Source organism: Euphorbia lathyris, chromosome 6 (assembly GCF_963576675.1).
Source record: "Euphorbia lathyris chromosome 6, ddEupLath1.1, whole genome shotgun sequence".
NCBI classification, from domain to species: Eukaryota; Viridiplantae; Streptophyta; class Magnoliopsida; order Malpighiales; family Euphorbiaceae; genus Euphorbia; species Euphorbia lathyris.
Window position 1 is genome coordinate 89,041,218 of NC_088915.1, and position 25,724 is coordinate 89,066,941.

Below are 25,724 nucleotides of genomic sequence, written 5' to 3' on the forward strand. Positions count from 1 at the left end.
ATGAATTATAATAAAAAATAAAAAAATTCATAATAAAAAATACTTTTATTCATCATCGTTTAGAAGGCGCCTAGACGGTCTCACCGGCGTTCAGACGGTCTAGACGGAGTTTAGATGGCTAAAAATTACAAACCACAAAAAATCTAGATAATCGAGGAAAATCGGGCAGATTCTTGATTTCAGGTGTGTAAGCAATCCACATAGTCTTGGTTTTGAACAGTATAAATTAAGGATTTGATATATATTTTTAAAATTTAGAATTTATAATATAAAATCATATTTTATTTAGCATAACAATCATTTTGACCCTTAAACTAAAACTTAAAAGTCAATTAGGATCTTAAACTATAAAAATCATCAATTAAGTCCCTAAACTAAGTAAATATCATCAATTGAGTCCTTATGCTATCCTAAATCAGAAACTGAGACTATTTGACATGAACTGTAATCATCTCTGTGTTGGCTCAAAATGGATTTGGAGAAGAGAGTTTGAAACTATTCAACCGAATGGTTTTCGATGAGTACTCAGTTGATGATTTTTGCTTAAAATGGGTACTCAATTGATGATTTTTACCTAGTTCAGGGATCTGATTGATGATTTTGATAGTTTAAGGTCCTAATTGATTTTAAAGCTTTAATTTGAATATCCAAATGGATATTACGCCTTTATGATATATAAAAAATAATGATGTATTGATTATTAAATTTTGTATTATTAGGATTTTGATATTTATTTCGTAGTGCTTGTAGGAGAAGGAGCTAAATGTGAGTGCTAACTGGTAGATTATGTTTATTTCATGCTATTGGCTGTTGTGGAGGTGGCGTAATTGCTTCATATTTGATAGAAAAGGGGATATTCCCTCTAACCCATTGTTGATCATACGGTTTACCTTTAACAAGTTTCAGGAGGCTTGAAATAATTTGGAAAGAGAATGACATAAACTTAATACTGATGGCTCGAAGTTAAGTGATGATTTGATTTCTGTTGGAGAGTTTATTCGTGATTGTCATGGGTGGCTGGTTTCAACCATAATATCGGTATAGGGTAACACATATGATGCGGAAATTTGTGATCTTTTTTCTGGTATCTCTCTTGCTTTGAGTAGCGGTTGTCGATGGATTGAGATTGAATCGGATAATACGGAGATAGTGGCGGCTATTAATGATGATAGAGATACTGCATGTATTGGTCGGAACCTTTTCAAAGGTATCAAACAGCTTCTCAGGAACTTCGAGTGTGTTCATTTTCGGCATGTGTTCTGGGAGCAAAATCGGATTACTGATTTTATGGCTACTAGCGTTCATGCTCTTCAACCAGATGTTACTCATCTTCTGTTTTCGCCAGTTGATATTCAAAGGCTGCTGCTGGATGATCTCATGGGAGCTGACTTTTCTAGGATGGTTCCGTCTTAGTTTTTTTTTGTTTCCTTTCTTTTTTATAAAAAAAAAAAAAAAAAAAAGCTTTTTTTGGGAAACCCATTAGCATGTTACTCAGCCCGGCCAAGCCCAATAAAAAAAATTTAGTGTGCATTGAGCTAAATCTGGGCAAAATAGTAATGTGGCAAGTGCACGGGGCAAGTTCTGTAATTAAGAAAACTTAAGTGGAGAAATTTAGAAATTTAAGAAATAGGGAGGCTGGCTATGATTAAACCCTAAATGTACTGCCTATATAAGCCCCAAGATCACTCAGCATCTCTCATCTCGAAGCCGCAGCCGTAAATTTCCTGCCGATAGGATTTTGAATTCTTTGATTTGGTTTTGAATTTTTGATTTGGTTTTGAATGTTAGAATAGAAAGAAAGCCTCCGATCTGTTATACAAGACGGGAGACGGTGTTTAAATGGTCTCTTCGTCGGAAAAGTTATCAGAGGTGAGGGTTTTGAAATTTTTATTTGCTTTTGAAACTGTTAGATTAGAATAGAAAGAAAGCCTCCGATCTGTTAAACAAGATGAGAGACGGTGTTTTAATGGTCTCTTCGTCGGAAAAGATATCGGAGGTATAACGAATTCCATGGCCGAGATATCGTTTCAGTCGTCGTTTTTCCGTTGACGATTCGATTGTTGCTCGTCCACATTTTTTTTTATAAATCGATATGTTTTCATTTGATCCATAAAAGATTTGGGGAAAGTGGGTTTGATTTTGTTCTAATCGTATTAAATTCTATGTTTTGAAATCGAAAGTTTTCAGGGTAAATTACATAAGTGGTCTTTAATCTTTGCATTTATTTTCTTTTTGGACCCTGAATTTCAAAATTGCACAGTATGTCGATTCATTTTAACGATGATCAATAGATTTTCATCTCATACAGAATCAATGAATTCATGGCACAATCCCCCCCATGATAGTATTTTTTTTTTTACAATTTTTTTGGTTGTATCCATTCGTTCGAAACTGATCTGCTTCTATTTCCACTTTCCGCATGCGGGCCCGGGTTTTTTCCAGCTGTTCCTCGTTTAATTCTTTCGAAGAATACTTTTCCTCTCTAGAACTTGCACTATTTTTAATGGAAATCTTTTGAGAGGAATTCATGGAATTCATTAGATTAACCGTTAAATTGGATCTCTAAACTATGGTTTCAAAATCAATTAGGATAGTTCTTATTTTAATAAAAAACTCCAATTGAGGTCTAATCGAAAATTATTCGGTTGAATAATTTCATATCTTCTTTTTCAAATTCATTTTGAATCAATGTAGATCTTATTACCGTCTATATCAAATAGACACAGTTTTCAATGTTAGGATAGAATAGAGAGTCAATTAATAATTTTTGCTTAATTTATGGATCTAATCGATGATTTTAATAGTTTAAGATCTAATTAATTTTATAGCTTTAGTTTAGAGATCTAAACAAGTATAATGCCATTAAAAATTAATAAAATTTTGTTCAATTTACCGGTGCTGAATCTGAACTTTAATTTGGGATCATTTTGAATTTTAATTGGTAAAAAAATATTTAATAATTATGATTTTGGGAATTAAGAATAATTAAAATGTGATTTTAAATCATTTTAATTTTTAAATTTTTTTAGTTTGAGATTATAATTATTTTGAAATAGGTGTAATTTACTTTTTTATATGTATTAGATAACTAACAATATTCACGAATTTACTAATAGCAATAAGGATTTGCACTTTGATTTGAAATTAGTAGGCGCGTTGGAAATATTTAGATATAAGCCAAATATAAAGTCCATCAATGAATGGAATAAGATGGGTTCATTAGGTAAGAATGATGCTAGAATTTGTTGAATGTGTCGTTGTCTAGAAGACTATTTGTATACAACTTGATTCGACGAAACTTGCATGTTCAATATGGATTTCTGTGTCAAATTCTCAATTGAAAAGTCATTGCATCCATTTGTAGTAACTCTAGGTTTAAACTTGTCACTATAGTTAGGAGAAGTCTAATTGATGTAAACCATACATGTAAAAATGTTTCTTAAAGTCTATCCTTTTTTATTGAGTATAACTCTAGTGACTCACGATCTTTGTATCTTTTGATACTTATATTTGCATTTCGTTTAACTTTGAGAATCCATTTTCTCTTAATAGTTTCACGTCACTCTGGTAGATCAGCCAATTGCCAACCATGATTCAATCTCATGGAACATTTCTTCTTCCATTACCTTAATCCGTTTGTTTAATTAAGGACATGAGAGCCTTTTGAACATTTTTGAGCTTTGTAGTGTCTTGAGTAACTAAAAGAGTGTCTTCGATACTAAATCTTCGACAATCGATTGTTTACCTTTTAGTGCGGTGAAGCTTCAAATCTTGATAAACATATCACATGTATTATTTATATAGAACATATATTCGTCATAGTTCAATATGACGAATATAGGTGATATGTTTAAAGTCACGTGCACTAAAAGGAAAAAAGTCGTACTCCAACAATTTAGTATCAAAGGCATGACTCGTTTAGTTACTCAATATGATGCAGAACCTAAAGATGTTCAAGAGGACCTCTCATGTTCTAAAAAAGATAAGTAGATTGAGACAATGGAGGAAGATATTATAAGTAGATTGAGACAATGGAAGAAGAAATATCTTCCGTGAAATTGAATCATGTTTGGTAATTAGTTGATCTACTAGAAGGATGTTGAACCATTGGGAGCAAATGAGTTCTCAAAGATAAGCGAAAGGCACATGAAATCAAAAGATACAAAACTTATTTGGTCGCTAAGGGTTATACTCAACTGGAAGGGATAGACTGTGAGGAGACATTCTCATATGTTGTAAATACTTACATGTAACCGATCAATAGAAAGCCTAGAAAGTAATTTCTTTGCATTTTCAAACCTTCCAACTTTGCATATTGGTGTTTATACCATGAGAAAACTTATAGCCAATCATATCTCTTTGTCATGAGTAAAATACACGTAGTAAGAAATAGCGGCATGTGGTAAGCAATCACATGTAGCCACTCTTATTAAAAGAGAACACTTCTAACGAAAAATCTTACTTAGCCACGAACATAATTTTGGCAAAAATAAAACTCTTTTGGCTAGAAACCTTTCTTAGCCACATAGTCGTAGAAAACATGATAAAATTTTATCAATTTATTTTTCATTAATTTAAACTTTATTATCATAATTATTATATAAACTTTTAGGGGGTGTTTGGTTTGAGGTCTTTAGGAATTAAGAATGCCCTCTAGGGGATTGGATTCCCTTTACCTCATTCCATTTTCTAAACATATCCAAACATAGAGGAATTAATGGTTATTTCTTTCCTTTCCTTTAGTTTCCATTTCTTGATTTTGTTTCGTTTACCCCTGTGAACCAAACACCCCCTTAGATTGAAGCTAACTATATTAGAATCATATTATATAATGCCACATTGGTATAACAACTTGTCTCGTAAAAAAAACGTAATTGAAGATATAATTATAACTCCTCTATATAATGTAGTGTTCTTAGATATGGTAAGAACCATTAAAAATCTTTACATTGCCACATTGGCTTGTATCTTGTAAATAATTTGTCTCAATACCGTAGTGAGATCAAGAAAAAATAAAATAAATTTATTGGATTAAATCACTATAATTCTTTGTTTGATAAAAATAAAAAACATAACTGCTTAACTAGAAGGAACCTTGGTAATTCGCAAACTAGTCGAACCTGCTAATCATCTTGACACAATGTGTCATGATAGATGTGCCCTCTTGCATCCTGCAATGATATAGCAACTTGGATATCTCGTACTGTTCACACCTATGTTTCCCAAACAGCTCTTTAAGGTGCATGATGATGGAATAGACATTCATTTTCTCATGTTGCCTTTATAATTCCGGTGTCATCGATGCAAGTATGATGCATTCGGCATGATCATCATCAGCCTTGTGCTTCTGGTAAGCATCAATTTCCTCAATGGGAGCATCATCAGCAGGGATGGGGGGTATCGTTGTATCAAGTACATACTCTATCTTATCGAACTTCAAAACAATTTTGAGGTTACGAATATATAGTCTACTATTTTATTATATTATAAAATATTTAGACTTAATACATCATTTTTCCATGTCCAAAAAGTTTGATTGACCCATGAACTTTCAAAATGTTCGATAGCTCAATGAACATGTATAAAATGTTTAATTAGCCCTCTGAACTTGCGTAAAATGTAATCAATTGGTCACACGGTTGCAAAAAAGTAAGTTAAATGTGGAAAATATATTAAACGCATCTTAAAAAAATTAAAACAATCAAGATCGAGATATTAAGGTTGTAATATTAAAGAATATAAGGTTTATAGTTGAGCAAGTAATAACTTCATTCTTACTAAATTTTTGAATTATGACATATTGATTCCTCAGACAATTAAAATCACACATTAAGTTTTGATTGTCGGATAATAAAATGGGCTTTATCTATAAGCTTAAGTTTTGGGGTCAAATGGTCAGATTAGATCAAGTGGTTGAGAGTTCAAATTCTTGCAACTGTAGTCTGTATTTGTCACCACATAGTGAGATGTACTTGTGTTGTACAAGCTACAAGCCCAAAGGAATTCACATGTGGTGGTTATGTCAAAGAATATAATAGAAGTCGTTGTTGGATCTTACTTATAAGCTTAACGTTTTAGATCAAATGGTTGCTTTGAAACTTATTAATAGAAAAGTTAACACTATTGTGGATATCAAACTCATCTAAACGCGTGTTATTTTATTTGCATACAAAATTGCATTTATATCTACTTAAAACCGTAAAATATGTAATTTAAAACGCATAAGAAACACAAGTTATGGGTGTCTTCTATGGTTACTTTGTTTTTGACAAAGTACCATTACTTGGTGTATTTTCACCATTGGATGATGGATTAAAAAATTAATCCAATGGTAAAAACACACAAAGTAAGGTTTACTTTGTTAAAAACAAAGTAAGCTTAGCCTTTACCCAAGTTATGTACTGTTAATTGAATTTTATATTCACAGCGCACTAATTATCTTATTAACTAACAGTTCAATATACGCATAAAAATTATAGTTTAATCAACAAAAATAAAAATAAAAAAAGTGTTTAGAGAACTCAGGGTATTTTTCCTATATTCAAAGAAAATAAAATGAATAAACCACATCTTAATTATAGAATAAAAGCGTAATCAAATACATGTATACCTCAAACAAATTAGTGACGAAGTTGAACACAGTAGGCAATGCTCTACTTCCAATTAGACCTGTCCATGGGTCGGGCGGGCCGGGTTCGGACCGGGCCTGATGGGCTTTTGTATAAAAGTGCTCGTCCCAAGCCCAGCCCAGCCCAGTATTAATTTAGGCAGGCTCGGGCCGGGCTGGGTTCGGGCCTAAAAATCAAATCCCAAGCCCAACCCATATAAGCCCACCTAAAAAAAATATACATAATTTCCAATTATAAAAAATCAAATTTATACTTAAAATAAATATTTAATTATAAATATATAAATTTTTTAATTAATATTAATAAGGCGGGCTGGGCTGGGTCGGCCCGTGATATTTTTATATGTCCCAAGTCCGCCCAAAAAATAGGCGGGCTTTGGCGGGCCTGACCCGGGCTGGATCTAAGAGTAAATTTCATTGTCCAAGCCCGGTCCAAGAGACACGGGCCTGGGCGGGCCGGGCGGGTACCCAAGCCCGTGGACAGGTCTACTTCCAATATAAGCTTGTGCTTCAACATTTAGATATTCAAATTTGACTTCGATTGTTGGCATAGCAATTCCAACTCTGTGTTGATGAAAAAAAAAAAAACTTCAAAGAAGAAAATTGTCTCACATTTAAAAATGAGACGTCATTTAAAGGCCTAAATCATATGAAGCCCCTAAACTTGTCACTTTTGGTCATTTTGCCCCTGAACTTATGGGACGATCTATTTTCCGCTTCAACTATTTAAAAGTGGTATTAGCAATCCCCTCTTTTCATTATAACGGAAACAATCATGACATTTTTTCATTGCAAGCACCAAGGTCATAATAAAAAGGGTTGTGCACTACTAAAACAAGCTGCAAATGAGGCTAATATAGACCGACACAAGTTTCTAGTAAAAATTGCATATAGCTTTAATTCCTTCTAAATCATGGTTCCAATACTTCCATGAACACTTGTAGTAATGTTGGAACTTCATCTAGTTTACATTATAATGAAAACAGAGGGTTGCTAATACCACTTTTAAATAGTTGAGGGAGAAAATAGGTCATCCCATAAGTTTAAGGGTAAAATGATCAAAATTGATAAGTTCAGGGAGCTGCGTATGGTATGGTATTGATCAAAATAGGTCATCCCATAAGTTCATAGGGTCCTTCACCTTCTATTGCTTCAGCATCATCACAGACACAGTGTACGTTTATTAATTGCTGCAGCCTGCAAAATGCTCAGAAGACAAACATTATTACCACTGAATGTATATTTATTACGCCTGCAAATCCACTTTACTCAGGAAATAATCAGATTAGTCTCCTCAACTTTGGAGATGTTTCATTAGCATCTGAACTTGCATAAAGTGACGTGACTAACAAGTTAAACACATATCACTTTAAGCAAGTCAGAGGCCAATAAATCACTTTAAACAAGTTCAACTGTTCAAGGAACCAATAGGTCACTTTAAGTAAGTTCAAGGGGTAATTAGATCAATTAAAGCAAATTTAGAGTGGTAATGAGACATCTATGAAGTTTAGAGGGCAATCGGATTATTTGGCCAAGTAGAGGCCCCTCATGTAATTAAGCCTAATACAGAAAACAAACTACACAAGGATCCAAATTATAATCCAGAAATACAACTCAAAACCTATTACATACATTAGAAGATGTCCTATAAAGCAGCCCCAAATTTACACTATTAACAATCCTATGTACAATCATATTCAAATCAATGGTACAATGCTGAAAAATAAATTTGTTCCTAGCATCCCAAATCTCATAAACACGGACTAAAAACATTAATCTTCTCAAAGTAGCGGGCAAGGATTTACTCTTACCTCTCCCACACCTTCTTTGTTGCAGCACACTGAAAGAGTAAATGAGGCATGTTCTCAAGAGCTCGTCATCTTTGTTGGAAATTCAACGTTTTGATAGAGAAAGCAAAGATGAAGCCAAAGAGAATACAGAATCCAACTACGACAATACCACAAATGCCAACATAGTCGTGTCTGAACCCGAAATAACTCATCAAGAAATCTTCCACCGTTTCCCCAGTATCTAACGTATCCTTTATGTCTCCAAATTGTGAAGCAACCAATCCGTACACAGTCCAAGCCACTGGACAACACCAATAGTACCACGCCCACCAGATAGGAATCCTCTGTCATTAACATTTACAATGGTTAATTTTAACTCATCGTCTCTATTGCAAAGCGGAAAGGAAAGAGAACAAAAGTTACCGGTCGAGGTATGATAAATCCTGAAAAGAGGTTCAGATTGCGTAGAAGGCAGATGCAACTACAGCAGCAATGTTGTGATTGGGTGTAATGGCTGTAGTCATCATTCCATAGAAGCTTAAGTATAAGAAAGTGAAGAACATGAAGAAGATGTACCAAAAGAACTTGTATGCTGTCCATTCAAAACCAATCATGGCATATACTATAACGCCATAGATAATAGTCTGAATAGCAACATAAGGGACTTCAATCATAACCTGAAAGGCAGAAAAAATAATCAGATGAAGAACCAATTAGAATCAAATTCTCAGAAATTATGAAGTTTTCATTCACATATCACCTTTAATACCCAAGTAACTGCAAAAGACTAAATTATTTAACCATCTGAATGCTCACTTCTCTCAGATTATATAAGAAGAGTGTCAGAACCTAAGTTCTGCAGAATTCTGATATAGGATTTAAGGAAAAGGTAGAAGAAGAAGAGAATTTAGGAGGAAACAGGATGATAATTCTATTGATAGATGTGCTCAATGAGCATGACCAGCTATAAAGGCCAAAACAGTTACAAAGGACTAACAAGAATGCCACCTGGCATAACAAACTAGCTAACAAACAAAAGAGTATCATAACAGAATTACACTCAAGGCATGACAGTAATTTAAATGCAGTCACATATTGCTAACGGTAGATTTCTTCTTTCTCTGATATGTAACAATTCCTTCCCCTTTTGCACATTCTTGTCCCCAAGAATGATAAAATTCAGGAAATTGGCGTCGTATGGTCTGTTCATCCTCCCAAGTAGCATCAACTGCTGAAAATCCGGACCAACGAATGAGAAGCTGTGGGGTGGGTTGATCATTGATGAAAGCTGTTCTAGTGTTAATGACCTTGCTAGGAGTGACAATGCAATCAGGGTCCATGACTGGTGGCAGGGTAGTGAAAACAGGGAGGTGAGGGTGGAGTTGTTTCTTAAGAAGAGAAACGTGAAAGACAGGGTGAAGTTTACAATTTGGAGGAAGTTGTAACCTGTAAGCTACTTGACCAACCTTTTCTAAGACAAGATAGGGACCATAGTACTTGGCTGAGAGTTTCTGAGAAGTCCGAGCAGCCAATGTCAATTGTCTATAAGGCTGGAGCTTAAGAAAAACCATGTCTCCCACTTGAAAGGACCTGGCAGACCTGTGCTTATCAGCTGTCTGTTTCATTCTATTTTGAGCAGTAGCAAAGGAGGCCTTCAGATACCCATTCATCTGCTCCCTGTCGGCTAAGAAGGCTTCAACAGCAGCTACCTGTGTAGAGTTTGGAGCGATAGCAAGAGGAAGGGTAGGCGATATACCATATAGGGCTTGAAATGGACTCATGGTGATAGAGCTGTGATAGCTGGTGTTATACCAGTATTCTGCAAGGCTTAGCCAATAGTGCCATTTTTTTGGGTTGAGGAAACACATGTTGCGTAGATAGCCCTCTAGGCATTGGTTCAAACGCTCGGTCTGACCATCAGTTTGGGGATGGTAGGCACTACTGAACTTCAGTTGAGTCCCCAGCAACCTCATTAACTCTTTCCAAAAAGTGCCCGTGAAGATCTTGTCCCTATCCGAGATGATGGACTGTGGCATTCCATGAAGTTTGAAAACTGAATCTAAGAAGACTTGAGCAACCTGTGAGGCATTAAAAGGATGAGAAAGTGGAATGAAATGGCCATACTTGGTAAAACGATCTATCACCACTAGTATAGTGTCGAACCCTCTGGACTTAGGTAACTTTTCGATAAAGTCCATAGAGATTCCTTGCCATGCATTCTGAGGAATGGTAATTGGTTGTAAGAGGCCTGGATAAGCAGCATGATCTGCTTTACACCTTGAGCAAGTGTCACAGGTGGAAATCCATTGAAGCACTTCAGCCTTCATCTTAGGCCAATAAATTTTTTGCTGGAGTTTGGTAAGGGTGCCTTTTACCCCAGAATGACCTCCTATGGGAGAGTTGTGACAAGTAGACACAAGCTTTGATCGAAGTTCAATGGATGCGCCAATGTAGATCCTGTCATGATACTTAAGCAGGCCTTTGGATAAGGAATAGGGTGGTTTCCCTTGAGGTTGAATCATTAACTGTTGCAGCAATGTCTGGGCTGCTGTATCATTCTCATAAGACGCTTGGACCTCCTCCATCCAAGTGGGAATGACTAAACTGATGGCCTGCAGGGTCATGTTGTCTTCCATCTGCCCAGAGAGTGCATCAGCAACTTTGTTGTCCTGTCCCCGTTTGTATTGAATTGTATAATCCAACCCAAGCAATTTGGATATTCCTTTTTGCTGCAAATATGTGTGTAGCTTCTGCTCAAGGAGATGCTTTATGCTCTCATGATCGGTCTTTATGATAACTGGGGTGGATTCCAAGTAGTGACGCCAAGTTGTGCAAGCTTGGATTATGGCCAATAATTCTCTCTCGTATGCCGAAAGGGATTGGTGGCGAGGGCTGAGACTTTTAGAAAGGAAGCAAATGGGTCGGCCTTGCTGCATGAGCACTGCGCCTATTCCTGAACCGCTTGCATCACACTCAAGCACAAATGGCTTAGAGAAATCCGGAAGGGCTAATACAGGAGCTTGTGACATGAGCTTTTTAAGGGCTAGAAATGCCTCTGTAGCAGAAGTAGACCAGTGGAATTGATCTTTCTTTAACAGGTCAGTTAAAGGTTTACTAATGAGGCCATACCCTTTTATGAAGCGTCTGTAGTAACCAGTGAGTCCCAGGAACCCTCTAAGACTCTTTAGAGTAGTTGGAACTGGCCATTCAGTCATTGCCACAATTTTAGCTGGATCTGTTGATACCCCTGCAGCAGAAATAATGTGGCCTAGGTAGGAAACTGAAGATACAGCTATATCACACTTAGAACCTTTAGCAAAGAGTTGATGCTGAGCTAGCAATTGAAATGTGAGCTCCAAGTGCTGAAGATGGTCTGCTTCTGTCTTGCTATAGATGAGAATATCATCAAAAAAGACCAATATAAACCTGCGTAAATAAGGCTGAAATATTTGGTTCATTAGTGATTGAAAGGTAGCGGGTGCATTTGTGAGCCCAAAGGGCATCACCAGGAACTCATAGTGTCCTGAATGGGTTTTGAAAGCTGTTTTGGAAACATCTTCTTGGCGCATACGAATCTGGTGGTAACCATAACGAAGATCAAGCTTAGTGAACACTGTGGCCCCTTGTAGTTCATCAATCAGTTCCTGAATCATAGGAATGGGGAATTTGTCCTTGATAGTGTGTTTATTAAGCTCTCTATAATCAACACAGAATCTCCAAGACCCATCTTTTTTTTTAACAAGTAAAACAGGGGAGGCATAAGGGCTTGTACTAGGCTGAATGACTCCAGAGGTAAGCATTTCAGCTATTAACCTCTCTATTTCATTCTTTTGATGAAAGGAGTACCTGTAGGGCCTGGAATTGATTGGTTCAATGGTTTTAAGAGGTATGGAATGGTCATGTGACCTTGGTGGAGGTAAGGCTGTAGGGTTTAGAAACAAGGCCTTGTACTGATGTAGTAATGGTGTGTAAGGTGGTGGTGCAGGTGGTAAGAAATCAGGTTGTTTGGTGGTGTTTTGGGGTTCTGTGTCCTCACTGAGTTGCAATAGGAATAGAGAGGAAGCTACACCTCTCCAACCTTTGGTGAGAAGTTTGTTTACTGACTTAAGTGTCATCTGTTTAATGGACATGTCCTCAACCTCAATGCCCTTAAGTTCTACTTCCTTCTTATCTTTGCACACAAGTAATCTATTGTTATCAAAATCAAATGTCACAGGTGTGTGAGCTCTCATCCAATCAGCCCCCAAAATTAAATCATATTCCCCTAGCTCGAGTACTCTTAAAGTAAATTGGAACCTGGTGTGATGCATTGTCCATGAACAGTCCTGGCATTTGTATTGGACTGTAAGCTGTCTCCCATCTGCAATGGTGACCGCTGCAGGCTTGACCTTGATCAATGGTAGCTTAACTTCCTTTGCAAAGTGTTCGTCCACAAAGCTGTGGGTGCTGCCACTGTCTATCAAGATGTGAATAATCTTCTTCTGCATAGTTCCTTTCAGTTTCAAGGTTCCACTGGTTCTACCACCAGTAAGAGCATGAATAGACAGGGTAATTTGCTCGTCCTCGGGAGAAGGTGGGGACAGAGCTTCTTCTTCCTGTATTTCCTCAGTGGTTGGCTCAGGTTCTTCTTCCAGTGCTTCCATGGCCTATAATTTCTTAGTTGTGCAAGTATGGCCTGGGAAAAATTTGTCTCCACAGCGCCAACAAACTCCAGGAGTTCTTTTCATAGGTGCAGGGTGAGTGGTGACTGGTTGATTGGGTTCAGGCAATTTGTGTGAAGGTGTTGGGTTTGTATTTGGTTTAGTAGGGGTAGTGGGTGTCCAGGATTTGTTTGGTAAGGGCGATCGAAAGGTAGGTTTAGGTTTTAAGGCCTCCATCATGGCCTGAACATGTAATTCCTGGAATTTGGCTTGTTGAATGGCATCGTATACGGATACAGGTTTGAATGATCTCACTGAAGTCTGTAATTCTGGTTTTAGGCCAGCTATGAATCCCTTACAGTAAAAATCTTCATCAATGGTGGGATAAGATTTCTCCAGGCGAAGCTTCATCTCTTCGAACTGATCCTGAAATGCTTCCACCGTAGTGACCTGTCGCAGCTTAAGTAATTGTTCTACGGCGTCACGAACTACGGTGTCCGGAAACCGTTTGTTCACCTCAACAACGAATTCCGGCCAAGTCGCCGCCATATGACTCGGTTTCCAGTTCCTGTACCACTTCTCGGCTCGTCCCTGCATAAACAGTCCGGCTAGGTCTACTCGTTTTTCATCACTAATCTCGAATATCTGGAAATATTTGCTGCACTTGCTAATCCAGAGATCCGCTTCAGTTCCATCAAAGGGAGGTAACTCGCACCGCGGCAACATCTTATTGACCGGAACTGCTGCCTTGTTGCCTGAGTTTTCACCGGAATAGTATCCTGACGAGTTGAAACTTGCAAATCCTCCAGGCGGAGTTGGCCCAAGTATTCCCTTAGAACCAGGGAAGACATCCTTCTCTTTGAATGGGTTAACATGGGTCTTCAACGGAATCGAAATTGATTCAGATTGAGGTTCCACCATCTTGCTAATGGCGTTGATGGTTTTCTGAACTAGCGTTTCCAAATTTTTATGAGAGGTGAGTAGGGATTGATGCATAGCCGATTGTTCCTTCTTTAGCTGAGTTTGCTCAGTTAACAGAGCCTCTATTCTCTGGTTTTGGATTTTTTGCTCATCGGAGATCTGAGCTTTCAGTTCCGTCAACTTCGTCTCCGTCGACGTTTTCTGTTCATTCAGCTCAGCGCTGAGTGCTGTCAATTGTTCCGCCAAGGCTTCCATTCGTGTAATTGCTCTTGTCTGCGGGTGGACCATAAATGGCCGGAGGAGACGTCGTCTCTAATACCAATGTCAGAACCTAAATTCTGCAGAATTCTGATATAGGATTTAAGGAAGGAAAAGGTAGAAGAAGAAGAGAATTTAGGAGGAAACAGGATGATAATTCTATTGATAGATGTGCTCAATGAGCATGACCAGCTATAAAGGCCAAAACAGTTACAAAGGACTAACAAGAATGCCACCTGGCATAACAAACTAGCTAACAAACAAAAGAGTATCATAACAGAATTACACTCAAGGCATGACAGTAATTTAAATGCAGTCACATATTGCTAACGGTAGATTTCTTCTTTCTCTGATATGTAACAAAGAGTGACTCAAGAAATCGTTTTTACCTGTCCAAAGGCATACGGCAATGCAGAATACATTCCAGCTGCTCTTTCTCTATAAAAAACTGTCCTCTCAATTGCCACAACTGGCTGCACTGCTACAGCATTTTGTACTCCAATAAAAAAGAGAGCAACATACATGGAACCTATCGCATTGAAAATATCTTGTTCCCTTCTTCTGCAATTCATGAACATTTGGCAAAACTTAGTTTAGTTTCATGGAAAAATAGTTTAGCCGTTTTCAGATATTGTGTTGCATTCCGCTGTACCTTTTACAGCCCAAATCCCAGAATATACTTCCAAACATCAAAGCTAAAACTGTTGTGAACAGGAGTTTCACTGCAGTATACGGTGGGTTTCGCCAGTATGACCAATGTTGCTTCCACAGGCAAGCCATGCATTGGCTCAAGAAAGGCTGTGAGTATTGAGAAGGGAAGTATAAATCCTTAGAACCTGGTTGAGGAGGCGTGCTTAGTTCTTCGATCAGGGCTTTGTTTTTCCTAAATAATTGAACAATACAATGCATCAGAAACTTTATTTTTATTCTTTTTGGTAAGAAGACACTTTATTTAGGTTTGATTAAGGAGTGATGTAACTTATATTTTTACGTTTCCATGTACTATTCTCACAAGTTCATAACATTTTCAGTGTTCCCACAAAATATTGGCACTACAAAAATCTGAACAAAATATTAACAAGACCTTTGTCCCTGACCTGTATTGTTCTGAACTTTTGTAGATATCAATATAGTTAATTCCAAGAGCTGCTTCCTGACCTGCTGAAGTAATCTCCAGCATCCAAGTCGCTGGATTGTAACCATCCTTAATCTTCGGAACTCCTTGAATATCCTTAAAGTAGATGCCTTCCGGTAAGTAGGAGAAAGATTTATATAATTTAATTTATCATGCATCTGAAAAGCTAACCTCAAAATACTTGATTAGAATGTCAGAATGTCGGCCTATTGGACCAACGTAAATTTCTTCACCTCCTCTTTGCAATAAAATTAACTGTAATATCATAAAACATTATTCATTACTGCCTGAGTAGGAACAATAAAGATCAGCAACTCCCTGCCCAGAAACATGTCTCACCTCATCAAAAGAATCAAAAATATCGATGCTAGGTTGGTGTATTGTGCACACCACAGTTCTCCCAGTATCTACTGTGTTCCTAATTGTTCTCATAACTATGGCAGCTGCTCTAGCATCAAGGCCAGAGGTTGGCTCATCCATGAAAATTATAGATGGGTTTGCAACAAGCTCAACAGCAATTGTCAGCCTCTTCCTCTGCTCAGTTGAAAGACCATCCACACCAGGCAATCCAACAAGTCCTCCTCTTAAAGAGGTCAGCTCCACAAGTTCCATTACTTCCTCAATGAACATCTGAAATCCATCAAGCATCCTTTATTCCTTACTCTCAATAATCTAAAACATGAATAGAACACAAAACTGATTTTATAAGAACAGAGAAAAAAGATTGCTCGTGATATGTACCATTCTTGCATGAGAATCAACCCCGGGGGGTAATCGAAGCCAAGCAGAATAGAGCAATGACTCATAGACAGTAACATGTGGGGAGTGGATATCAGTTTGCTCACAGTAACCTGATATCCGTAGCAAATGTTTCTTGTTTCTTTGGATACCCAGATATTGAGATACTTCCCTCAATGTAACCACCAGTTTTTCTTCCAGCCAAGACATCCATTAACGTGGTTTTGCCAGCACCACTAACACCAATTATAGCAGTTAGGACGCCAGGCCTGAATGCACCACTGATACCTTTCAGAAGTTCTAAACGGTCTTCTGCAACACCTTGAGCTTTCATCTCCTGAAGGTAATATGAATATTAAAAAGTAGGTATATTTAGAAATTAGATGACAACAAAATTAACGCATGTTCTTCTTGCAATTTGCAGTCATAGAATGACGATTGAAAGTAATGGCCTATGAGAATGCTAAAACAATTCGAAAATAGAAAATTTAGTGAAAACTTCAAACTTGAGAGACATTCACAAACTCCACCTGATTAAGTGAACATTTATTTCATTACATCAAAATATCAAGGCTTGTCAAATCTTGATATAAGTCTTGAGGTATAATCTGATGCATTAATACAAGAAACAGATAAACCAAAGCTACCTGTGGCATGTTGACAGCATACTTGATTTCTTTGAAAGCCATAGAAAGAGGTTTGAAAGGTAGAACCATTCCCCGTCTCTGGTTCTCAATTGCATCACTAAAACTTCCCACTCTTGCAGATCGTGAACCAAGTGAGATGCCTATACGGTTCTCATTCCCTCTTTCTGCATTCATTAATAACGGTACAACTTAGAATAAGGAAGAAAGACTAACAAAAATAGGAAAGTTTCTGACTCACTGAAAGAGTTTTTTCTCGCTTTTGGTAGTTCAATGAATCCTCCAATTCTGTTAACATTTTTCTCAGCTAAGGCCTCTTCTGTTATTATTGCCCGAGGCTTCCCAAAGGCTGCAACCAGTTCAAGCATTAAAATATTGGTCGTACTTCCAACATTGAAAATGTGACAAAGGGGTACTTACGATCAAGATATTCTAGGGCCAAGGTGTAAAGGATATTGAAAAGGAAAATAAATCCAATCAAAGCAACTAATCCAATAGAATACCGGCATGCTTCAGTAAAAATTCCACGTTTCTTCAAGAAATAAACACCTAGTGGCTCAGATGAAAAAAGAGCAGGCTGCAACACATATTTTTGGAAACTAGTCATAAATATTTATTGGATCATGCTAAAAAGTCTTTCATGTTGATTTAAATTCCTCTTTTACATGGTCAAAGAAACAAAGCTTACATGTCTCCATGATTCCCCAAGAAACTCATTGACAGATATAGCATTTTGCACATACGTCAATGGGGAGACCCAGTAACCCCATAACCACCACTTCTGCACATCATCTGGAGCACAAAATAAAGTACGTCTTCAGCATCAGGATTCAAGTAACATACAAGAACTAGGATATGTACAATCGGTTGCATTAATGTTTTGAGTTTTAAATACTTGAGTTACATAAAATATGTGCATTAATGAGTCAATTTTACCGTGTGACAAGACAAATCCACCCAAAACTAGTATTGCAACTAATGCAAATGAACCAAAAGTGTTAGCAACAATTATATTCCTTCCGATTGCTGCCATCAAATGAAATAGACCGGATGCCATCTGATTTGTACATAGAAGTAACATGTACTGCTTGAAAAACCTGCCATCAAAGAAGTTCAACAAAATTCTTCAAAATGCCACTTTCCAAAATCAAGGAAAAGCAATATCAAGATATTTCCATTTTTTTACCTCTCAATGTTGGGATCAAAACCAATAACATAATAAGTTATAATCACCCATATGGCAACTTCGACACATGAGATTGGAATTTTAAGAATCCATGTGGGTAAAGCATATGCCCAAGAAGGGTAGAACAAAAGATCCCTTTGCTTATAGAAGACAGGGAGTTTCATAATCGACAATGCGAGCTCCGTGAATCCATTGAACATAAGGGTAACTATGGAAAAGAAAAGAGCACCAAGATAAGTCGCAGCATCCGTTAGCGTGTCATGATGCACCTTTGTTCTTGGAAATACCGAAATTGATATGAGAGCCAAAATAACAATCTGAAAGGGAAAAAGAATAGTTAATCATATGTTCAACATTTTAATTTGAATCTGCAAACATTTGCGAAAACTTGGGGACTCAAAAGTTGATCATCTAAATGGAATCACTTCTCTTTCATATCCCTATTACAACCATTAAACGGTTTCTGAATTTGCTTAAAAGTTCATTATCATTCCCATTAAAGCAAATGTTACTTACTTGGACGATTTTGAAAATGTAGACAAAGGAGTTCCTCTTCATGAGCAAAAGTTCTCTGGAAATGCATGCTTTTAGGAGTTCCTTCTTGCTGATACCATACTTGTTAGTTGTTAGTGCAGCAGGATGGGAGTTAGACTCGTCAAATGGTGTAGCAAGTTCATCACCTAGTCTTTTCCCAATGTGAAATGACTGGAATGCTTCAGCAAATTCCTTGACAGAAACAAATCTATAAGGCTGGTCTTTACAATTCCAATACTGCTCTTGATCTTTCCTTGATGTTACCTATCAATTTTCAACAAGGGAAGTCCATTAACAAGTCCAAATCATTCTAGGAGTTAACAGTGCATATATCTAAAAAAACAAAAAGAGTAAATGCCAATAGAAATTACTTCTTGCAGGAAGTCAGCAACTCCTTTCCTCGCAGGACACTTGAAGCCCATGGATTCAAAGAACTCGAGCACATTTTCTCGTGGACCTTGATACACAATTTGCTCATCTGACAAAAGAATTATGTCATCGAAAAGATCATAAGTTTCTGGTGCTGGCTGCAAAAGAGAGATGAGAGCAGTTCCATTGAGAATGTGGATTGAATGTCTGAGTGAGTTCACAATTTGAAATGTTGTTGAACTATCCAATCCAGTTGATATCTCATCCATGAACAATGCTCTTGCTGGTCCAACCAGCATTTCCCCTGCAATACATTCACAACTATACAATGACATATTGAATTTGAGTGAATCTGTTGAGAAAATTACTATTAATTTAAAACAGTTAAACAAAAAAAGGAATTGTTGTGAAGTCTCAATTAAGAAAAAAAAAAGTCATGGGTTGAATGGGTGGCACCCCAACCTATTCAACCTCAATTAATTTGGCCAACAATTTTGTTGGCATGTAAATTAATTGGCAAACATTTTAGTTGGTAGCTGCATCCTATGAATTATAAAAGCATGTAAGTGGAACAAAATGATGAGTGGGAAAAAAAAAGATCGACGAGTTGAGAAAGATGTAGTTTGAGAGGAGGTACAATTGTGCCTTGTGAGTTTTTTAGAGTTTATTTTAGAGGGTGGTCTAATTATTTTGAGAGAGATAAAAATAGTAAAGATAATTATTTTGGGTATTTTTAGAAAACACCCGAGTGCTATTATTTTTTGTTTTATCTCATTGTAACTCTAGAAAGTTTCTAGAGAACACCCTCTTGTAAACCTCATAAATTCAATAAAATTGTATTATTGCTTTCGCTAAATTGTCCCAATCCAGAAAAATTCCCAACATCATTTATATAGAATAACGGCATTGAGAAGGACGAAGATCGAAAAACATAAAAAATTTAATACAATTTAAGAGGAAGTACATCATTGTACTGCTGCCGGTGCCGGCGCTGATGACTACAGACTAATTACTTAAAGGCTTGTGAAGACCATTTACTTATAAACTAGTTAACATTCTCATTTCTTTCCTATGTGGGATAAGAATGCTTAGTTTATTTTTATCTTCTTCTAAAGCATTTCAAGTGGTTCATTTTAAGCGTCAATTTCTCATTCACCGCTTGTCTGTTTTGAATTTATAATACGTTAAAAAGATCGCATGACATAGAATACGTTTACATACTTCAAGTTATTCTAAATTTTATTTATCCGTTATGTATTTAAGTCTCAAGTTGACAAAAAAATAACAAACCAAAAGTTGTTTATAATTTGTTTTGGATATATATAATTTATAAAAATAATTTTAGATTAATTATATATATTTAATATATATAAATATTATTTATTTATTTATTACGTCATCCGGTTCGACCGATCCGAGCCATCTGATCCGACCAAGTGACCCGTGACCCAGTCACCAATCCGGTTCGATGTCCGGTCCGGTTCTGATAACATTGGTTATTTGGGAGCTAAAGTAATGGCGGTAAATCATAGTTGGATTTATAAATGAGTCGAGTTTAAACATGACGAAATTTAGTTTAAAAGTTTATGAGTAAGCTCAATTATAATGTTCATCAAGGGGAAATGTAGAACAGATTGACAAATGTACACATTAACACCAATAATCTCCCAATGAGTTAGTAAGAATATTTTTTTTTTCATTGGTTGGGTCCATTGCACCCGGTCTACTGTAGAAGTTGTTCATTCTATGTGTTAATTTCTATTAATAAGAGTTTTAATTATGTCATTCGGTTGATATTGAAATTATGTTGTTTTGTATTTGAACACTAATTGACTCTGTCTAATTGTTATCATTTGTCGCTTGAACTTGTCTAAAAAGTTTAATTATCTCTGAAATTTCAAAATGTCCCGATAGCTTTCTCAACTTTTAAGCAAGTTAAAAGTCTATTGGAATACTTTGAAAATTTAGGGGCAATTTTTTTGTTCAACAAGTTCGAGAACTGATAATGTATTATGCAAATTATATATACTTATAAAAGTGGAGCATTGTAAACAATACTAATTTCAATTTTTGTTCAATTTGTTCCAATCATTCCATTTTACTCTTCACTCACAATTTTACCCTCAACATTCCATTTTGTTGATCTAGTTTGAGGAGAACGAATGATCTTCTTTCTTCCTCCTCACATCAGCAAGAGCGGAAATGGTTTATCTTGTCCGTAGATCAATAAATCTACGTGGTTGCAACAAAAAAGACTCAGATCCGAATGTTCGGAATGGTCTGAAGGATGAAGTTTGGATTGCAGATGTCTCTCTGCAGATTTGGATTTACGAGAAATATATTGTTGTTTTGTATTTTTTTATACCTTTTATGGTTTCTTTTTGCTCTTTGTAGTCATTTTCATCCTTTGTAGATGTTGTTTATGTTTTAGCGTGTAATCGTGCTAAGGTTTTTACAGTTTGCTTGTAGTACTTGTTCTTATATTTTCATTTAATGAAATTACAATCATTTTCTAAAAAAAAAAAAAACCATTCCATTTTGCACTCCTTTTTTTCTTCCCAGCTTTTGTGGCATAATGGCACCTATCTAGATGTGAGCAAAACGGTGTCGTTATCCTCATGGGTAAATTACACCCATGGCCACTGTACTTTACCATTTTAATATTACGGACACTGAACTTCAATTCTTAACAGTATGGCTATCGAATTTTACACTTTTTTTTTAACACCAGTGGTCACTCAACATTTCAAAATAAAATATTCGAAGATCGTCCAAATTAACGATTTTTATCAACTGGTTAGGAGATATAAAGTAATTTTTAGAAAGAGAAAGCTTCAAAAAATGTGGTTTCATAGTAAATATCGTTCGGAACAATTTTAATTCTTGAATATTTTTATTTTGAGGTCGTTAACGGTCATTTTGAGAAGTTAGTTAAAATTGAGTTGTCACCGATGATAAAAAAAAGTGTAAAGTTCAGGACCCATATCGTTAAGCATTGAAATTCAGTGACCATAATGTTAAAATGAGTAAAGTTCAGTGTCCATGGGTGTAATTTACCCCATCCTCATTAACAGTCTTACATTTAAATAACTAAACTCATTTATTTAATCATTCAGGATACATGTAAACACTACTGATAATATTAATAGTCTATTTTTATATGAATGTGGTCGGTGTCCGCTATCGTTACTTTGTTTTTTACAAAGTACCGTTACTTGGTGCTCATTTTCACCATTGGATGAATTTTATGCTCCATCATCCAATGGTGAAAACCACACCACGTAACGGTATTTTGTAAAAAACAAAGTAACCATAGCAGACACCGAATGTGGTCCTTAATTTCATCATAATTTTATGACTCGAATTGAAAAAAAAAATGTATTATTACTACCTCCAGTTCTTTGGTCTTATTAGAATTTTTCTACTTTAAAAACTTTCTCAACCTAGCCTCAATCCCTTGACCAGGACAAAATTATTTACGGAATTTTAATTTTGAGTTGGCTGCTTTTAATTTTTGGATTGTCAGATTTTTAAGTTTGGATATTGATTTGGTTGAGTAGGCATTTAATAGAGAAAAACCTTTGAATTTTTAGTTATTATAATCTATTGTAACTAGAAAAATAACTACCACTAGATATATGGTCTAAATGGTTAAAATACAAATCAATTTAATAAAAATTGGAAATCATTTTTTCCCGAAGCGAAGCAAGGGTATCTTTCTAGTTATATATTTAGAAATAGTAATTGATTTATACGTACCTGTAGTGAGGCGTTTCTTTTGTCCGCCAGAAATACCTCGTACCATTTCATCACCAACCATAGTATCCGCACATATTTCAAGTCCTAAAATCTGTTAATTAAGTTTTATTCATAAATTAATAATTCATGATTAATCTCAAATTATAAAATTAATAACATCAAATTAGTTAATTTGTTTGTAATTTACTCTCACCTTCATGAACATGTCAATATCAGGATCTGGTTTGATATGTGCTTCCATCTCTCTTCGTGATAATTCCGATAAAATTTCTGCAAAATTTAAAAAAAAAATTCAGTAAATCAATTAACAGAAATGAATGAATGAATTAATTAATTAACAGAGTTTAATTAGCTAATTACCATAGCGAGGTCCAACACCTTGACATCGTGCAGAAAAAGCTAAAGTTTCTCTAACAGTCATTTCGCCGATATGAACATCATATTGGCTTACATATGCCGATGTTCTTTGTGCTATAAATTCATCCATTTCAAGTCCATTATAACTTACTTTCGCTGTGAACTAAAACATTACAGAAAATTAATTAATTTACTATTGTCAGATTAAATATATATATATAAATACTAATGTTATCAAAACTGGATTAGATATCAAACTGGATTTATAATTGGATCGCGGGTCACTTGATCCGACTGGACAACAAAATAATTACCTTCAAATCTTTGCCAAGTTTTCCGGCTAAAGCAAGCAGCAAAGTGGTCTTCCCTGAGCTTGGTGGCCCTAATAGCGATGTCCAGTAATTTTCACCTAGTCAGTGACTGACCAAGTGAATTTGGTCAGTCACCGTTAGATTTAAGCTTATTAAAATTATGTGATGGAGATTAAAAGCATCGTAAGGCTCAAATTCACACTTTGTAGATCTAATGGTGACTAATCAAATTTACTTGGTCAGTCACTGACTAGGTAAAAACTACCGATGCAATGTCATCCTGCAAATTAAGATTATAAAATCTATTTATTTAAATATAATAATGTATACTATATAGTAAATTATTATTGTTATTATTTTGGTTGCATAAATAAATAATAATAAATTGTATGGTTACCTTCTAGGTTTTATGATTCCACTAACATCATTAAGGATTGGCAATGGTTTCTTTCTACTTGGAAGCAAGTGAATATGATTCAAGAATCCCTTTTTCAAAAGAAAATACAAATTAATTAATTAATATATAATTAATTAATCATAATCCAGTAAATAAAACCAATATATTAGAGGGTAAATAACTTATTTTCATTTTACATAATATACTGTTTAATCCTCTATTTTGAAAAACACATTATAAGATCTCTATCTTTTATTTATTGTCATTTGTCTATTTTTTTAGATTTTTAACCATTATATTTAGCATAAACAGACACACAGAAAATAACAGAGTAACATGATCATTTTGTATCGTACTATGGTTATATGTTCGATTAAAAATCTAAACAAATAAACAAATTGACCAAATAATTAATATTGTTAAAAGATAAAGACCTTATAATATGTTTTTCAAAATAAGACAAATGCGTTACCTAAAAAGTAAGGATTAATATTATACGTATTCACTCACCTCTAATAAATTAGTAGAGAAGTTGAGAATAGTAGGCAATGCCCTACTTCCAATGTAAGCTTCTGCTTCAATGTTTAGATGTTCAAACCGGGCTTCAATTTTTGGCATATCAAGACCAACTCTGTATTATTTAGAGAAAAAAAAAATTAATTATATACTAATAGAGTAGGTTGGATTTGATCGGTCCAGGCTATTTTTATAAAAACTCAAACCATTCTAAATATAGATGGGTTTTAACGGACTAGTCGGGCCTAAAGTCATTTTTTTCCAAGTCCGGCAATTCAACGCATGCCTGGGTAAGGTGGGAGTATCCGAACTCGTGAACATGTCTAATTTGGTTTCAATGGTGTATATAAACATATGCCCACATTGTCATGTGTTGAAATTCGGTCTAATCCATTTGTTGTCCCTTGTCCAAAATGTCAACCGTCTCTCTAAAAACTTAAACTAATAAGTAAGATTCAAGAATAGTTTTTTGATATACTAGTATTCTAAACACAAATATCTCTTAAATTTAAAATGTGTATAATATAAACTTATTAATGTACTGAAAATCAATTAATAAATGAAGTTGTTATTAGGTTTTTTTATATACCTAAAACCTTAATGAAAATGATCAAGAAATTAAAATATATCAAATTAATAGATTTATTCATTGGTAAGCTATGCTCAACGAGCTTTTATCTAAAAATATTCAACCCAAAGCTAACCTATAGATTGATATTAATTTAACCAGATTCAAGTTTAAAAATCAAATTCTAAAGCCAATTTAAATAAATACACCTAAAATATATCTTTTAATAATAAAAATAAACTTTATACTAAAAAATAAATATTTAAGCATTAATATTAATATAGTAGACTGGATTGATCCGTTCTATTTTCACAAATCCCATGCCTGCATGAGTTTAGATCAAGCCAGATCTAATGTTAATTTTCTTTCAAGCCCGGTCCATTAGACACGAATTTAGACAGACCAGATGAATACTCGCACATATCTAATAAGAAGCATCAAAATTAAAATGTATTATCTAATAACTTTTTATATATACCTCTCGATTCGTTCTTTGAGCTTGAACAAGAATTTCTGGTTATCTTCTTCCGAAATATTAACTAACCTTCCAACTAGATTCTTCCGGTCTACTAATCCAAGTTTATTAACATTAATCTCATTTTGATTGAGTAAACCTCTTTTAAGACGTAAATAAGTAGGCAATTTCTCCAAAGCGGTCCATTTAAGAGCTTCTTCATCGTCATCTTCTTCTTCGCGGCCCATTTAAGAGCTTCTTCTTCGTCATCGTCATCGTCCTCTTTGTGTTAAATTAAATGCAACAAATAATTACAGATACGTAACTTTAGCAAACTAAGGTACAAGTTGACCAAATTTATATTTTCTATTTTATATTATCCTTATTTTGATCCTGATCTTTCCGTATATATACGTGTTATAATCTGAGTGGTCAAGAACCAATTTTTAAATATCAATGTAAAACTTCTCAAAATTAAGCTACATTGTATTTAAGATTCTTAACATATAAAACAATTCA

General features: G+C 35.3%; 1 non-coding gene and 1 pseudogene across 1 annotated transcript; one reads left to right on the plus strand and one right to left on the minus strand.

Annotated features, from left to right (window-relative positions):
* Window positions 1-1,940: 1,940 nt before the first annotated feature.
* Window positions 1,941-2,074, plus strand: LOC136234520 (small nucleolar RNA snoR111). Its single transcript, XR_010691395.1, has one exon. It is a non-coding gene; the product is annotated as a small nucleolar RNA snoR111 (small nucleolar RNA).
* Window positions 2,075-7,972: 5,898 nt separating this feature from the next.
* LOC136233807 (pleiotropic drug resistance protein 1-like) lies at window positions 7,973-25,453 on the minus strand (annotated as a pseudogene).
* Between the last annotated feature and the right edge of the window lie 271 nt (window positions 25,454-25,724).